Genomic DNA, 18526 nt, shown 5'->3' on the forward strand with positions numbered 1-18526 from the left:
TGATTTAGTCATAGCCCTTTGAAGATGCTTGGTCTGTGTAGGGAGGAGGAGGACCATAGATAGTTAAAAAAAAAAAAAAAAAAAAAAGTCTTGAATTCGAATCCTGCCTCCATTTCTACTGTTACTTGGGATAAGACACTGTTGCTCTCTCCAGCCTGCAGTTTTATGCATCTGATCAGGCTAATGGAACTTGTCTGGCCCATCTCTTAGGATGGTCAGTCTGAGAGCTGGGTGAGAAGTCAGCCTTGAACCAGTGGGATACCTCCAAGGGTGACTGAGTCGGTAGCTCACCTGTGGTTAGCAGTCACTTGTCCTCTCTCTTGAAACAGTCACTCATAGCAAGGAGAAAAAAAGGTACTCAAGGAGCCCCTCCCTTCTCTCACCCACCTCTTAATTGCAGGGTGGGCAGCTGCCATCACCCCTTTCCTCTCCCACATTTGGTTCAAACCCCTAATTTGTCAGTCAGGAAAGCAACCAAGCATTAGCAATGGGTGGAACATGCCAGGCAAGAGTGGCATTCACTCCACCAGCGGTTAGGGTGTGGAAGGGTGACATATGATTACCACGAGGTAGAACTGGAGTTAGGGTGGTATCTTACCTCTCTTGGCCTCTCGTTTCTGCACACAGAGAACATTCTGGAGTGAGGCAGGCGGCCTCTCACAGTGGGCTCTCTGCTTTTCTCTAATAGTCACCATTAATAAAACATTGTATTAAACCCAAGCTCAGAGGGGATAATTGGAGCCATTTGTCACATCTCCAGGAAGAGAGAGGGTTGACTCCTGGGTATAGTGGCTGGTGACTAGGTAATTTGAGGTAAACTGAGGACCTGTGGGGGCTAAGGAGCTGCAGAGGAGCAAGTTCCTAAGAAAAGGGCTCAGGTTGGAGACTCTAACCTTCTCCTTTCCCAACCCAGGACAGCAAGGATTCTCCCTTCTGCTTTATCCTCATTATCCATGAGGGCATGCCCAACTGCCAACAGGATAGCTGGAGTGCTGGCCTTACTACTTTCCAGCTCAGTAAATCCTTTTTCTGAGGCTTAGTTTTCTTATCTTCTCGGTGGACATGATCCTATAGAGGGGCTTTGGTAAAATCATCTAACACGCTGAGGTGCCCAGAAACCAGGGAACACTCTCTGTTAACTTCTGTTAACAGTTTGCCTGGCTGATAGGGCATGGAACACGGGCTCTGGTGATTCGAAGGGTAAGGATCATAATTATAAAATCTATAGAAGAACAGTGGGGTTAGACAGATGGCTCAGTAGGTAGAGAGCACTTTCTGCTTTTCAAGAGGACCTGAGTTAGGTTCCCAGCACCCGTATTAGGTGGTTCATTCCAGGAGACCCTACATCCTATTCTGACCTCTGTGGGGACACACACACACACACACACACACACTATTGAGTAACACTATTCCTGAGAGCTGTGAACAAATGTCTACTCACCCTAGTCAGGGAACTGATGACGGATCAAAGTAAGGATACCACAAATCCAGCCTGATGAACCAATGAGTTTTGTTGGGCTTCCTTAGAGTAATATGGGTGAGGAGTTACTTACAGGGGCAGAAATGATTCAAAGACAGTTGTAACACCAAAAATCCACCCAAGCATGGATGACAGCTTTTGAAAGCTAGGAATCTAGAACATACCGCACAGACTACAGGCAGCTTAACAAGTTGGAGAGTGTCCTTTCCAGGTGGCTCAGCTGGTCTGAGCCTCCCTCTTCTTGGCAGCTATGTTAGTCTTTGATAGCTCAGCTTGTATGAGAGTCAGCAGTCCTTGCTGCTTCTATATGTGCTTGGAGGGAGGAGCCTAGTATATCTGGTCAGTTTCAGGGACTTCCTGAAGCTAGTTTGAGTTGTTTACTTCCTGCCTTAAGGAACTTTCCTGCAGGATGGAAAGTTTCATACATACCCCCTTAGAACATTCTGTTGTTTAACCCCTACTCTCACCCCATACCCCCACTCACAGCCCTGCTTGTAACATATTGTGTCTTAAAGAGCTTCCTTCCAAACTAGAAAACTTTATTTATATTAAAGAAAATTGCTACACAGCATATACATAGAGATAAAAATTCACATTTAAAAATTAAAGTAGGGGTCAGAAAGATGGCTTAGTGGCTAAGAACACTTGCTGCTTGCTCTTCTAAAGGTCCCAGGTTCAATTCCCAACACTCACAGTCATCTGGAACTCCAGTTCCAGGGAATCCAATGTTCTCTTTGGCTTCTGAGAATGCTGACACACACATGGTACATAAACATACATGCAGTTAAAAACACCCATACACATAAACTAAAAAAAAAAAAAAAAAAAAAAAAAAATGTAGAAAAGACTTTATCCTTAGGCAGGCCCCAGGGATTTCAACCCAGTCCGTGTTGTCACACACAGAAGTTAACTATGATAACTGCATCCTAGCTTTCCCCTTTCTCCAGCAGTCACTGCCCTCCTGGTGAAGCTGTTTCAATAAACCTTTAGCAGACCTCAGTGTACATCCTGCAGAAACCCAGAAATCCAGCATTGGGTTCTAACTGGCTTATATTAGATCTACCACTTATCCTTAAGCCAATCCTTGTAGTCTGGATTGGCTGGGTCTCTAAGTGCTCACCCATGGAGCTGGGGTGCAGTGCCAACTTTAGAGCATCTTGTCTGTCTACATGGAGAGGGATGCGAACTATTTATAACCAGTGGATGAGCAGGTGAGAACAGGGAGAAGAGCCTCAGAAGTAATCAGAGCAGAGGGAAGCTGACTCAGAGGGAGACTTACTGTAAGTCAGCCTGGTTAGATGGATGGTGTCTTCAGTTTTGTTCAAATTTTTTTTTTTTTTTTTTTTTTTTTTTTTAATTTCAGGAATCTCAACAGGAATGGGACGTTTCATAGTCAACAGGCTTTCTTGGCTGTTTTTAGGGTTGATGGGGGTTATTCCAGAAGGTTTCTTCCCTCCAGAAGGTGTAAAAAACACTCCAGTGTGAAACTGGAATCCTGGAGTAAGGGCACCTCTAGGGACATCAAAGTCATTAGAGGATAGACCAGCATGTCACAGGTCATTCCTGGGGCACTGTGCCTATTTGTGATATAAGCTGTGTACACGTCGACCATGATGTTTTAGTGTGGGTGGATCATGGTTGATCTTCTGTAATCCCGGATGGGAACAAAGCCTCCTTAGAAGCCAGGATTCCTTCACCTTTGGTTAAGTACTCTTATCAGAGAGGCCTCTTTAACCTTGGGAGAATCCTCTAACATTAAAGACCCCAAATTTCTCTAACACTAAAGAGTTCCCAAGTCAGTGTAGGGCCGTGGTTTCTCAACGTTCCTAATGCTGCCACCCTTGAATGCAGTTCTTCATGTTGTGGTGACCCCCAACCGTATTTTTATTTTTATTACTACTTATTTTCATTGCTACTTCATAACTGTAAATTTGCTACTGTTATGAATTGTAATGCAAATATCTGAGTTTTCTCCATGGTCTTAGGTGACCCTTGTAAAAGGGGTCATGTGACTCCCCAAAGGAGTCTCGACCCATAGGTTGAGAAGCACACTGATAGCTTTGGGTAAGCCAAACAAGCAGGAGACAGAGCCACTGTCAGGAACAAATGAGGTGACTTGTGCTACTAATTCCAATTCTACTTCCAGCTTCGGCCTATATTTGTCAGAATGAGAAGCACAGTCTGAAGCTGGTGGCCCAGAAGGTACCTGAGGGCAGCATCCAGGCACTGTGGATGGACAGTTCAAGACTGAGGAGCTGCTGTGGGGGCAGGAAGATTGAATTGTCTTTTGTGCCAAAAGCTCCAGGCTCAGTGTGACTACATTGGAGATGGAGTGATTGGAGAATGATTGAGGCTGTGATGTCATAGGGTGGGACCACAATCCTAAATGCCATAGAAGAGTCACTGGTCAGCCTCTGTCTCTGTCTCTCTCTCTCTTTCTCTCTCTCATTCTCCTCTATCTCCCTTTCTCTTTTCTTTCCAACCTTTCCTGGCCTTTCTTCTTCTTCTTTGCACATACAGTAAGGCAAAGACATGTCAGCACACACAGGGAGAGGGCAGCCATTTGTAGGTTAGGAGCATGTGCACAAGATCCCAACCAGACTGATGCTGGATCTCAGACTTCCTGTAAGACAAAAACATCTTGGTGTTGAAGTCACCTGGTCTGTGGCACCTTGTGTCATCTTGAGAGAGACTAAGGCAGAGCTGGTGAGCAGTAGCCGTTCAGCTGCCTGGGCAGAGGTTTCCTAAGTGTCACTTCTGGTCTTCTGTGTCCTCTGAGAGATGGCTGCCACACTCACAGCCAGCCAGGAAGGCTAACATTGTACACTGGTCTGTGTGACCCAATCTTCCTCAGTGTAGGATGACACGTGTCATTCTACTTGTTCATTTACAAAGGCTTATTATCCATTGCTTTCTCCCCAACATGGAGACAGATGTGACTCTTAATGTTTTTGATAAATATTAGTTGAAACAGCAAATGATCAAGGAATTTTGAAAAGGGGCAGAGGTGGGTGATCCTTGTAAGAGGCCTCTGTGCTATGACAACCTTTTGCATGGGTGCAATACAGAGTCTGGTTAGCAAAGGAGCCACTGTACCTTCATTCCAGGTGGAAGAGATGTGTGACTCTGAGTCCTGCTGGGGGATACACTTTAGTCCCTGTGTGTTCTGCAGACAGCTGAATACTCCAGCTTTGGACCATAGATCTCAAGGCCCTGCCTGGGCTCCCTGGCTGACCACAGATGGCTGGGTTGTGTGTGGGGGCTCTGCTGGCTGATTTCCATGTTATTCTCTGGGTTACCTCCTCTCTCTCTGGGATGATTAGGCCTTAATAAATAACATTTCTCCCCGATATTGTGCTATCATCAATTCTGCTTAGCTCTCCTCTGAGAAGATTTTGTGGAAACACTCTCAGTGCTGCTATTTAAAGCTAAATTAATTCGGCTGATTATTTCTGTCCAAGTAGATTTGTGCTCAGACGACTAGGGCCAGCATGGGGGAAGGGTGAGATGAGAGTCCCCTTCTTTATGGCTTGACCAAAGCTTCTTCCATACTCCGAAGCTGAGACTTGGGTTCTCCCTGGGTGGTGCTTTGGGTTTCTGGTATTGATTTGTCAGGGCTGCAGGGTTCAAATCCTCCTATCCTCACTTAAGCGGTGGGTGATCTGAGGAGGATCTGTGGGCTGCTTGCCCTCACTGCATCTTTGTAAGGTGTGGACAGGTGCCAGGTCCTCAGAGAAGACACAGCCAAGATGTTAGGTTTTGTGGGAGAAATCAAGAATCTTGTAGAAAAAACAAAAATGATTTCAGGACAAGCCCTGAGTTTTCTCTGTGTCTATAAACACAGGGGTCTAAATTCCCCAGTCAATGACACTGGATTCTCCTCTATACAATCTATCTATACATAGACGAGGTTGTCATACTCTGGGAAGTCTCAGAAAAGAGTTCTGTGAAAAGTGCTGCCTAATACAGCTGAGTTGCCTCAGATTGTCCAGGTGGCCCTCACACAGCAGGGCTCTTGGTAGTAGAGTAGAATTCCCTGAATCCAAATCTCTACAAACTCACCAAAGGTTTGACACAGCTAAGCCCAGTTCCAAGGAAAGAGAATGAATTCCACGTAGCCAAGCAAGTTGCTATAAAAACAAAATGGGGTTATATGGGAACAAAATTAGTTTCTGTACATCAATATTGGGATGACTAACAAAGCCCAGAACAGATTTCTAAGAAGCTAAGTGGAGGTCGGCAGAATTGAGTGGAGTTCTGCTTAAGAGAGCAGACGCTAGGTCCCTGAAGAGCCTTGGTGGCAGGTGCAGAGTTTTGTTTGATGATGGCATACTTATGTGTTTGGGGATATGAGGCAGGTTTCTAGAAGGCAAGGAGGAGCTCTGTGTACCCACTTCGCTCTGGATAAAGCAAGGATTTGCATAACAAAGCAGGCTTTTCTCAGGGCGCTGGGAGAGACAGTTCTAAAGGACAAAACAGCAGCCTTGCATGTATGCTGTGAGGTAAGGCAGGATGATGAGAGAGACAAAGCACAGCATGCCTTGTGTGACAGAGTCCAGGCTAGGTGCTTCCATGCACCTTAGCTGCAAGGGAGGCTAGAAACAGACAAGGTATTTACACCTTAGCTGCAAAAAAGGCTAGAAATACATTGCCAGATTTGTTCAGTTTTCATGATGAAAAAAAAAAAAAAAGGAGGTTCTTTGAACAGAAGAAGGAAGTTTGGATGCTGGACAAGGACAAATTTTATGGCACCTGCCTTCAATCGCATCACACTTATTCCTGCCACAGGACCTTTGCTCCTGTTTTATCTTCTTTTCTTCCTCTCTGCCTTGTCTTTTTCCTACCATTTACCTGCAAGCACTCCATACACTGAATTAAAATACCAAGGGTATGTGGAGGTTTGCCTCAGATCCCCTCATGTAAACACTTTTTGTTTGTTTGTTTGTTTGAAACAAGCTCTCATGTAGCCCAGGCTGGTCTTGAACACACTATGTAGCTGAGGATGACCCTGACTTCCTGGTCCAGCCTCTTCCTGTGCTATCTCACCAGCGTCATGCAATCTTTGTATTAACTCACTGCCTTACCCTTCACCACAATCGAGCAGGCTTGGGATACAGGCTTACCCAAGCATCTGTCCAATAACCACTTCCTGTCCGGGTGGCTTTGTTCAGCTCTGTGCCTAGAACTATGCTTCAGCTCCTTACAGAGATGGCCCTGAAGTTCTATACCTACAGACCCCAAATCCTTCCTGGGCCCTGGACCACCTCTTCCTTCAGGCCATGTGTGCCCTAGATTGAGTTCTCCACCTTCTTCCCACCATATAGGTCACATCCTAGGTCATGCGGGGTGGCAGTTGTGTTGCTGGGCTCTTCATCTTCCAAGAAAGGCATTTTAGAGTCTCCGCAGACTTGTCTTCATTCCTAATTTATTGTTTTTAATTTAGGAAGGGGAAGCTGGGGGGGGGGGTTGGAACTCAGGATCTCACACATGCTAGGCAACGACTCTGCCACCGAGCCCCACCCCCACTTTCATGTTCTTTTTATCTCCTCACAGGTGAGCTGCAGTGACAGGCTGTGGTGCTGCAGGTGGCAGATCACATTATCACTGGAATCCAAAGTCAAAGTGACACTGGCTTCAACAAGATCCAAGATTGTCTTCTTCTCAGGACCACAGGCTGCTTGCCAGCAGTTCTGTGTAACAGGTGTCCTGGGGTGCTTGCTTCCCTGCTCCCTAGGCTGTTGCCCTCCTTAGTGTGATCACCAGGACTCAGCACTGTCCACCAGGGTCTGGCCTTCCACCAGCAGGAAGGAAGAAAGGCAGCGGGGAGCTGGACAGGCGCATTGCCACCTGCTCTAAGAGCACGTGCCAGACTCAGGTCTCCCACACTGCGGGCCAAAACTGAGCTGCAAGGGAGGCTGGGGAATCTGATTGGCTCTGGAGGTTCTGTCAGAACGGAGAGTTTCTGCTACCAGCGAAGAAGGTCGGCAGCCAGAAGTCTCTGTCAAATAACTGAAACAGCATGAACCTTAACCCACCCCTTAAGGAGGCCTACTGGAAGCCAGAAGGTATCTGGTTCTCACACTGAAGTGCCAAGGCAGGCATGGCTGCCCCAAGACGGAAGCCTGGGCTGGTGAAGCTGTTCAGTGTTCTGTTGACAAAGCTCAGAGAGATGGTGGCTCCAAAGCTGAAGCCAGCAAGCCTGATGCTGGAGCCCACAGGCTTCGTGTCATGGCACACAGAATGGATGCTCTGAGGAAAGAGGCCATAGTCCGCTTTCTTCACAGATCTACTCATGGCACATAGGCAGTATGAGCTGAGTCGTTGTTATTTCTAGAAGGAATTTCTAGTCTGGTCTTGTCTTACCATTGCCTCTTGTGCTTAGTCAAAAGGTTGTTGGCCCTTTCCCGCCCTGTGAGTGTGCAACAGTGGCAAATGGCATCCCCTTCTCATGGCCTATCATTATCAGCAGAGAGCCATCAGTTCAGGTCAGGCCCCTCACTATTCCTGTGCACATGGGTGGAGGTGGGGCAATAAATCTCACAGGAAGGGGTGCTTTGCCAGATAGACAACTCAACTAAGAATTCCTATCTGCCAGATCTCCAGTGGGGCTGCTCCTCCTTTTGTTGCTCAGGAGCCTGAGAACCGGGGGCTACCCAAGCCTTTTTCCTCCTGTCTGTAACACGACTAACTATCCCCCCACCCCCGCCTTCTCTGTTGCGGGCCTTTTATTTATCTTAGAACAATGTGGAATAGGTCTCCCTTATTCTCACTATTTCACTGATCAGGTTGTCAAGGGAGAGAGTGGTTAAGTAATTTTTCCAAGATCACATAGAGAGGGAGCCTGCTGAAGGCTTGAGGCTACACCTGGAAATGCTCTGTATTTCCTCAAATACTTCCACACTTTATAGCCCAGGGTGAAGCTATGATTTAGCTTGACTCAGGTTAAGACTCACATTCAGATGAAAAACATCAGAGAGGTTCCTGATCCTCCCTAGGAACCCAACTGGCTGTGAGGCTCTCCCAGTTCCCACTGTCCTCAGGGACCCAGCCCCTTGCAGCCTTCCTTCCCTCCTGCAGCAGCTGCAGCTGTGCTTGCATGTCAGTGATGGGGATGGTGGGTGTCGTGTGGGAGGAGAGGGCTGTTTATTTACGATGTGACAATTTTGATGTATTTGCAAGGGAGGGGGGAGCCAGCCCAGCACCACACAATTAAATTAAAAGACCACCAGTTGTGGGCGAAGCCCATCTATGGCTGGCTTAGAATCAAACAAATCAGAAAAAGACACAAATTGCTTCTCAGTCTCCAACACCCGCTTCACCCCACAGCTCTTACGCTGCTCTCTGGGGGACAGCTTGCCCAGGACTGCACCCCAACAGGGCTTGAGTCAGGTGAGGCAGTGGGTGCTGGGGTAGCTGCACATTCTTTTGCTCTTGTCCTGTGATGATCCTGAGGATAGCACAAATGGGTTCATCTCGCTGCTGTCCAGGTTAAAAGCATGGCTGTGATTATTATTTATCTCGTGTGGCAACGGTCTCCCACCTAGCCTCCTTGTCTCCAGTTTTGCCCAGTTGGATCTATTTTACAGTTAGCTCCCGTCTGTAGAGATCAATTCCTTGACATGTCCTGCAAAGCCCCTGTATCTGATAGATTTCTGCTATGATAATGCCATATAACAACAAGTAATCCCCAGCTCTTCAAGACTTAGAACCACAAACACCATTCTCAGGCACAGGCTTCGAGTGGGGTTGGGGGAGGCAGCTCTGTTTGAAGCCATAGGTTGGCTTTAGATCTGAGCCCATGACCCTCATTTTGGGGCCAGCAACTCTCCAAAGCATATTCTTTCATGGCAGACAGCAGAAGTCCAAGTGGTCCAGCTGAAGACGGCTTCCATCAAGGCCTCTGACTGCGGCATGGATGGCCCTTCTGTACCTTACAATCTCGGGATAGGATATTGATTGCTGCCTACTGATCTTGCTGGTTTTCAATATGAAGTCTGCAGAGTCAGCTCGGTAGTCACTCTCAGTGGGACAGGATCATGTGTCCCACCCAGTCTCATGGCAGAAGAACAGACTTGTAATTTTATTACCGGGAGGAGCCAGAGCACTGGGAATATTAATCTAATTTGCTGACCCGTTTTTAACTGTGGCTCTCAAAGGTATAGTCTAGTCTAGCATGCATTAAAGTGCCAGCTTGGCCCCATCCCAGGGTACAGAATGAGGAACCTGGCCTAGGACTTGGCAGTCTGTTATCTATCCATCCCTCCATGTGATACCAGCTTCATCCCCAGGAGTAGAAGCTCAACCCAACCCCTGCTTCTCTGTATGTGCACAGGACTCAGATCTGTGTGCTCAGTCCATCAAGAAGGAGTGCGTGGTGGCTGTGTGATTGGGACCAAGAACCTGCATGCCCAGGACCGCAGCATGGATGTCTTGTCCTATACCTCACAATCTCAGAATAGTGTATTGATTGCTGCCTACTGATCTTACTGGTTTTCAGTATGGAATCTGCAGTCTCTGCCCTGGGAACCAGCTCTCCCAGAATGCACTGCTGTGGCTGTGGCTACACAGGGATTATGAGTGGGCAGGACACCTAGGCTGAAGGTGTGAGGAGGGGATGGCCAGGAGTGGATGAGGCACATGAGACGATGGTTTAGGAAGTCTGGTTCAGGTTGGTGCCCAGCTCTGTAGGGCTTGTGTTGCTTATTTTATGTTAGCTGAATGGCCATCAGACTGAGGGGTTCAAAGTGAGCTACTTCCTCCATCAGACTGGATGCTTATTTGAGTTAGGAGCTCCTGGTCAGCAGCATCATCTCTGCCCCATTATAACAAGGACCTCCCCTCCCAAATGGGCTGCGTGTGCCTTTTCCAACAAACCATGAATTCCTGGAGTTGGGACTGGATCCTTCCTACCAGACACAAGCATCCCTGATTGGAGATGTGGGCTGTGTCCTTCCCCACTGTCTCCAGGAAGAAGCAATTTACTCCCAGTGCACTTTCTAGTTGTATGTGTGTGTGTGTGTTATATGTATGTGTGCCAACACATGTTAATACGTGTGTGAGGATGTGATGTGTATGAACACATGTGTGCTATATGTGTGAGGATGCATATGTGTATATACATGTGTTTTGTGTATGTTTGTAGGCCCATGAACAACCTCAATTGCTGGTCCTCAGAAGCCCAACATATCTCTCTCTCTCTCTCTCTCTCCCTCTCCCTCTCTCTCTCTCTCTCTCTCTCTCTCTCTCTCTCTCTCTCTCTCCTTGAGATAGTCTCTCACACTTGCCTGGGACTCATCAAGTTGTCTGCCAGCATCACTGGCCAGTAAAGCTGCATAGAACTGCCTGCTTCTGCATCCTCAGCACTGGGATTACAAGTGTGCCACACCATGACAGACATCTTTATTTTATTTTAAAGATGAGTTCTAGGGATTGAACTCAGGCCCTCATACCTGTAAGGCTGAGTTATCTCCCAGTCCCTCTCAGTTTGCTTTCAGTAGTTAAGCGATGGAGGGCATCATTTTGTCCCTCCACCCTCCAGGGCAAGCCTCCTTCCTCTTATCTCGAGTTCCTGGGCAGGCAGCTAGCCCAAGGATGAAGCACTTGCAGTGGACAGGAGAGGGCTGAGAAGCAGCACTGGGTGCTGGGAGGAAGGCTCCCATGCAGTTGGCAGGCCAGATGGATGTTTCTCTCTAATCTTTTCCTTCGGCTGACAGGTACATTTCAAGGGAAATTGAATTGCGCATTCAACTTCATTTACACTTACTGTGGTCTCATCTGGCTGGCAGTGGGCAGGAGGCTTTTGATGTCTGCTTTTGGTACCCAAGCCTGCTTAAGCCTTTTCTCTTTGAAGCCAAGGAGACCTGCCAGGGAGGAAGCTGACTTTCACTCCTCTAGCAACTTACTTAGTCTTTGGAGATCTTTCTCCCAGAGGCTCCTAGGGCTTGAGCCAGTGCTCCATCCCTTCAGCCTTCTAGCATGCTTAGGTAAAGCTGAAGAAAAGCTTCCTGAAGACTCTCCCTCATAGAAGAGATGGGCAAAAACCCCAGTAAGTTTCCAAGCCGGACTCACCAAACCCAACTCTTTATGCAAAGCCAGGGAAGCCATCATTTCCCAAAAGCTTTTCTAAAGTGGCTCCAGCATCTCTGTGCCTCCATCACAATCTTTTCCTCACAAGCCACCCACAAAGTCATCCCCTTGGGCTGCCTTGTTCTTTTTTAAAAAAATTTTTAATCAATTAATTTATATGACAGGTAGCTGGCCTTTGGCTACTTTGTGAATTCTTCCTCCTTCCACCTTCCTTCACCATTCAACCCTCTAATACTAGATAAGAGAGAAAAAGGATGAGAGGAAGAAGATCCGTGAATAAAGTCAGGTGTCAGAAAGAGGGCGACATTAACATTGAACTACTTCCTGCTGATTACAGGCATCGAGATCTTTGGGGCTAGTTTTATCTTCGCGTTCAGGTTATCTAATTTCTTCCTGTTGTTTCTTTGTGTATGACTACTTAACAAACCACAAACACCAACAAACAACAACCCACCTCAACTCTCAGGGGCAACAACTAATAACCTACCCCAACTCTCAGGGGCTCTAGCATTCATATACCCTCTGAAAAGTCCCCAGAATTCCAAATGTCACATGATCACAGAAACTATCTGCTATAGGCAGAGTCACACCTCCGCTAGAGCATGAGGCAAATCATACCCAGCTGCTGCAAAGCAGCCCCGTTACTCCATATCCACTACTTCTGTGTTTTGTAAAGACACCAAAATTCCAAAATTGTCACTATAATTATGCATACTGGTGTTCTGTTTACATATATGTTTGTGTAAGGGTGTCAAATCACTGGGAACTGGAGTTACAGACAGTGGTCTCTTAACTACGGAGCCATCTCTTTAGCCTCTTTATTCTTCATATAGGCAAATTATGTTTTCTCCATCTCATGTGAAGAAAGCACAGCTGTCTTCAGTATTCCATGTAGCCGCAGTGCCCTGGCCATGCAAACGCAGCCCAGCCTGCTGAAACTGCTTCCCCAGTAGATCACACTGATCCCTCCAACCCTTATTGCCTAGAGATTTGCAAGGGAGCAGAAGCCACTTTGGCCCCTTCTTTCTAGTTTTGATGCATCGTTCTCTCTAAAGCCCTTAGCCTGAGGCTATGCCTTTGCCTGTTCCTTTTGGGCTTTTGGCAGCAAAAGAGGTCCCCATCTTTGTTCCTGTCTTTGGAAAGGCTTCATAGAGGAGAATGAACCATGTGGACAGCAGTAGGCTTCATCTGTCTGCCTGGCTAGACCTGAGGAGTGTCTCTCTGCTCACCCAGCCTGGCCTGAACTCTCTGGGATATAGGTGGCTCTTTTGAGGGCGTTCACCCCAGTTCTCTCTGTACCCAGCTCCAACATTTTCAGGAAAGATAGGAAAGGGTATGGCCCCAAGAGCCTGGTACCCAGGGTCTGGGGGAAGAGAAAGGTCTGAGCTTAGAGAAAAGCATGGATTTGAGGAACAGGGAGTGTGTGTGTGTGTGTGTGTGTGCGTGTGTGTGTGTGTAGTTGGAGTTTCAGCCTCAGATCTGAGGGCCCTCCTTGTGATGGGGAAGACAGTTTATGGGTTAGAATAGACTTTTATTAGCATAGCATCCTTGGCCCCCAAAACAGACAGTACAGGTGTTGTATGACATCACTGAATTGACATAAGCTAGCAGAATGGGCTCCCGGGAGTACCTCCTCTGGGGTTTGAAGAGCTCAGGACTAGGATGACCTTCAGGATGTCTCAGTGACAAGGGCCACTCCTTTGGCCAGTGCTAGGCCATGAGGCCTCAGAGAGGCATAGCATGGTGTACTGAGCTGAAAAAGTCGCTTGAGCTCTTCACCTCTTACGTCCTTCCCATTACAGGGGAATTTGAATCCTACCTGCCTAATAGCTGACACAACATGGTGAGGCCCCCATTAGCTTGAAGCTCTCTGGGCAGCCCATCCACCCAGGGCAGCCTGTTAACTTCAGCTGTGCTGGCAGCAGGCTGAGCCCTTGCCCACCAGCTGTGTGCACCAGCTGGGCCTAAGTAAAAGTTTCTAGTGACTTGACTGGGAAGGGCTCTAGTGGAAAGTAGGCCTCCCTGTAGCACCAAGGTTGCAGTAGGAGGGAGTACCCACACCAGCCTCTGCTTAAGAATAGACAGAGTCATTATCCAGCAAATAATCGGCATAATCCCGGAAGACACATGGTTCCCCTCCGGTGCCTTCAATCACCCCTGAATGGGAGCGGAAACCTGCACAAGCATCAAGCCCACGCAGGTGGAAGCTGACAGCTCCCTCTCCGGTCTGCTCCTAGCAGCCTGCTCCTGGCTCCCCGGAACCTGGTTTGCAGAGCCAGGCCTCACTAACTTTCAACCTGCTGGGGGAGGTGGGATCCCTGATTACTAGGAAGGTGTCCTTGTTTGCTTTCCTGTTGCTGTGAGCAAAAGCAACTTTGGAGAAAAGAGAGGACAGGGTAGCAGCTCAAAGTAGAGACCCAGAGGCAAAGTCTTGAGCAGAAACTTTGGAAAAACACTGCTTACTGCCTTGCTCTTCCTGGCCTGCTCATCAGTTATTTTTCAAGTACATCCCAGGCCTGGCTGCCCAGGGACGGCACTACTCACACTGTGCTAGACTCTCCTACATCAATTTGCAATCAAGAAAGTGAACCACAGACACACTCACAGGTCAATTAGATGAAATTCCTCAACTGAGATTCCCTGTTCCCAGGTTTCTGTCAAGTTGGCAAAACTTCTTACCAGCACAACGGGCACACCAAGGGCAATGGTCACGTCCAGATTCTGGCTGTGTTGCTCACTAGCTGCAACTAGGGGGGTGTCATTGACTGTGATAGGACAATGACCACATGATTACTTTATTTAACAGAGGTTGCACGAAGTGATGTATGAAGTACCTGCATATGTCCTTACCATGGTGGTGAAGCCAGTCGGTCTCTGAGCTGTGTTTATATACATGATGTCATTTTAGGCTATGCATAGCCTGAGAGATAAATACCCATGAGACTCAGAAGATGCTCACTCATCTGTTCCATCATCCCCCACTTTCACAATTGGTACTGGACCAAGGGACTGAACCTCTTTAATGGTCCAGCGTCTATGCAAAGGAGCCCTTCAGAGAGAGGGAATGCAGGATATATTCCTATAACTCAGACTTCCATGGGTTGATTTGCTTGATGGTGTCTCACCCGCCACATGCAGGGAGGGTTGGCACATAGAGTCCCCAGTATAGACTTCCTGGGGGTTTTCTCTGGGGTCCATGGGATGACAGGACACAGGAATCTTTGACTCCTAGGGACAAACTTTTAATTGAGATGGAGATGTCCCCCAAACATGGTGGGAGCTTGGCTGCACCTGGCAGCCATTTCCAGGGATCTACTCTGAAGAATTGCAAGAGGCCATGCCCACTTCCCCAGTGAGGAAGATAGGTGTGAAGCATCAGGCATGGGGCTGCTGACACCCCACAGGGATGTGTAGCCCTCAGGCTGTGAGATGGGGTAGACAGAACATAGGTCAGGGTCAGACAAGCTGGGTTCAGACCCTGACCTGCCACTTCCAGATGGCATCTATCACAGGGCCCCATGCCTTCCTCTCGGGAGCATGGGAGTTAAAAGCAGCTGACAATGTGAGAGGACACAGGAAGTGCTGGTCTCCTCCTTACTTTCTTCCTCTCCCTAGTGGGCCTCACTAGGGTCCCTGAACTACCTACCCCAGGAATCTACTTATCTAATGCTGTGCTCTGGCCACCTATACATACCCAGACATGATGCCCTTTAGAAGCAAATCTTAAGGTCAGTTTTGGGGAAACAATCTTTGGAGAATTTCATTTCCTTGTAAACATTTGATGTGCAGAAATGACGGAGGTGGCATTGACTCAGAGTCTTATTCCAGGAACCGGACTGGAGCAGTCAGGCTGACTCTACTGGTGTGCGCAGAGCCTGCAGAGGGATAAAAGCCAGGACTGGTTGCTTCATGGGGGTCTGCAGACCTAACTATGCTATCCCAGCCCCTGGCTTCTCTGTTTCTAGGTAGCCAGGTAGAGAGGTAGAATACAGGCTTTAGGGCCATGCGAGTCCCCAACTCTGACACCCATGGGTTCTGTGACTATGGGAGAGGAAATGAAGCTCTCTGAACTTCAAGTCCACATCAGCCGGGAGAGATAACTACAGCTGTCTGAGCCCAGTGGAGCACAGAGGAAATGAGGCCAAGTCTATGAACCTCAGCTTAGAGCCTGGTGCAGAATAGGTGTTTGGTGAATCTTCTCAGCATTCGAGATCTGTTTGTGGAACCTGGATGGAAGCTCATTCTCCCTGATGGGTGAGGCCCAGAAAATAACTAATATTCCATCCCTTCCCTTCAGGACCTCTGTGGAAGGAGACACCCTTCCTTCTCTGTCCTGTTCTGTCCTGTGTTAGGACAGGAGCAAACTGGACACTCAGCAGCCCCCTAGCTGGTTCCTAAAGGGAAGCTTACATTCTCTCCACCCCATCTTGTAAGCTGGGGTTCCTGTGTCTCTATCACCCCAGTCCTTGCCTGTTTTTAACCTCCCAGCTGAGTGGTGACCCTTTCTAGAACTTTATTCCAAATCCTTTCTATTTTGAGCCCTGCTGAAAAATGAGGAGCCTGTGGGGAGCCAGATGTGGCTGAGTCTTGCTCATGCTTCCACACTGGGGAAGCTCCCCACACATACTGAGTTTCACTCCTGTCTCTCCTGCTATTTAGCTATTTAGAACCCTGCCTTTATTCCCTCTAGCCATGCAGAGCTCAAGGTCAGGTTAAAAAGAAAGGATTTTTTAAAAAAATGAAATGAGCAGGCATGGGGCAGATTGGCTTCAGGCGGAGAAGGAGGGCTGGGGTGAGCAAGGCTGTAGTGGCTCAGGCTGCAGACACAGCCGTGTGTTCCTCACAAAGCTAGGAAAGGATGCTGGTTCTCTCAACCTTTCCTGGGCCCCTGGCTGCCCCTTGATTATTATTCTGTCTTGTCCGAGCCACTCTTGCTGTTCTTCCCAGCTTCATTAGACCCTTGCTGACCTGTGCACTCAAGAGAACAAGATACTTTGGGCTTTCAGCCCCTCTCTGCTTATGCATTTCCTGTGTAAGGCAGCTTCAACTTATGGAGAAGCTCAGTTTTTTCCAGGCTTCCAGAGAAGAGGGCTGGTGCATGGAAATAGTTCCAGAGAGTCAGATCAGTGGGCAAAATGCTTGTCGTGTAAGCACAAGGGCACAAGTTTGAATCCCCAGAACTCATGAAAAAAAAAAAAAAAAAAAAAAAAAAAAAAAAAAAGCCAAGCATGTCACATCAGTTCTGGGGGAGGAGAGACAGGCAGACCCATGGGGTTGTTGGCCAGCCAGTCTAGCCTATTAGGTGAGCTCCAGAGCAGTAAAAGGCCCTGTCTCCTAAAACAAGGTGGATGGCTCCTGGAGAAAAATATGTGAGGTTTTGATCTAGCCTCAACATGCATATGAACACACACACACACACACACACACACACACACACACACACACGAGCTGGGAAAATGACAAATGCCCTCCTAGAAAAGTCTTTAGCTGCTAGCTGGCCTCCAAGAGCCAGCATAATATGTCCATGTTCTCCTTCACACCCCAGCCTCTTCCTGAATCCATAGTGTGCTGACTGGGGCATGGTCCACCTAGCACAGGTGGATCAGCCAACACAGGGTGCTGTGGGTGCTGTCCATGGTACCACCATTCTCTTGGATGACTCAACACTTGTTCAACAAGTTGACAGTGCCAACTATACGGGCACAGAGAGACTTATAAGATGCTGCAGAAGCATAGCTCCAGCCGCAGGGTGTGACTACCTTTCAGCTTATGCCCTACTCTGCACAAGGTAGAAGGATAAGAAGACCAACAACAGAGTATAGGCCCGGGAAAGAGGGCAGTAAGGGAACAGGGTTTCCTAGTTCTTCCCCGCAGGGCTTCCGCAAGGCCAAGTACTCTTCAAGCCACTTGTTAGCCTCCCTGCCTTTGTGCTCCCCAGGTGACTGCTATGCCTTTCACTGGGACCTTCCAGGGCTTTTCTCACCAAGACTGAGAGTTACGTACAGTTTATTAAGGACTTTGTTTGCATTCCCAGATCATGAAGCAAAGTTTATCAGAATATAGATGCTTAAGCAAATAATTGTGGATGGGTCAGTGAGGAGTAATAAGGCCCAAAATATACTGGGATAAAGGAGTTATTGAGTTTATTATGTAGCAGGCTCTTTAATATCGATGGTGACACATACAAAGTGCTTATACCCTATAAGCAGAATTAGGTTCATGTGCTACAGTGACCAAGAAATGTAGGTACTTTCTTTATTCTTTTATACAGAGGGAAAGTGAGGCAGAGGGAGATTTTTCACTAGTCATAACAGAGTTATTCATAAAGTAAGATTGCCTTTGCAGAACTTTTTACTGGGCTCTGCTCTTTTCTTCTGCATCCAGAACATCAATTGCTAGACTCAGCAGGGCCCAGAGGACTCATCTTTATGCTGCATACACACATAAGGAGAAACTGAGGTCAGGCTTTGTTAGGCTTCACCACCCCACAGTGGTGGTCTCTTCTGGGTGGCAAGAGAGGGAAAGAGTCATCTCTGGCCACACCCTACCTGTCCTCAGCTCTATTTCCAGGCAACCTGTTTCCTAAGTAGTGCTCCTAGCTAGGTGTTTAGATGTGCAGCTCATGAGGCTGTTGGTCGGGAGGACAGGCTCTGTTCTCTGACAGGAGGTAGAGAGAAAAAGAACAGAGGGCAGAAGGAGGGAAAGGACAATGCACAGAACTGCATTCACCTGAATGCAAAAAGCAAAACATAAAACAAAAGCAAGCAAAACACATCTTCCCAATTTCTGTCTTTAAGGTGTTTCTAATATCTCTATTATCTAAACCCTGGCTGCATCCTCTCAGAAAGAATAAGGGAGAGAAGATGCCTTTAAAAAAAAGAAGACAGGATCTCGTGTAGTCCAAGCTGGCTTCAAATTTATTATGTAGCCAAGGATGGCCTTAAACTGCTGACCTTCCTC

This window comes from Arvicanthis niloticus, chromosome 6 (assembly GCF_011762505.2).
Source record: "Arvicanthis niloticus isolate mArvNil1 chromosome 6, mArvNil1.pat.X, whole genome shotgun sequence".
NCBI classification, from domain to species: Eukaryota; Metazoa; Chordata; class Mammalia; order Rodentia; family Muridae; genus Arvicanthis; species Arvicanthis niloticus.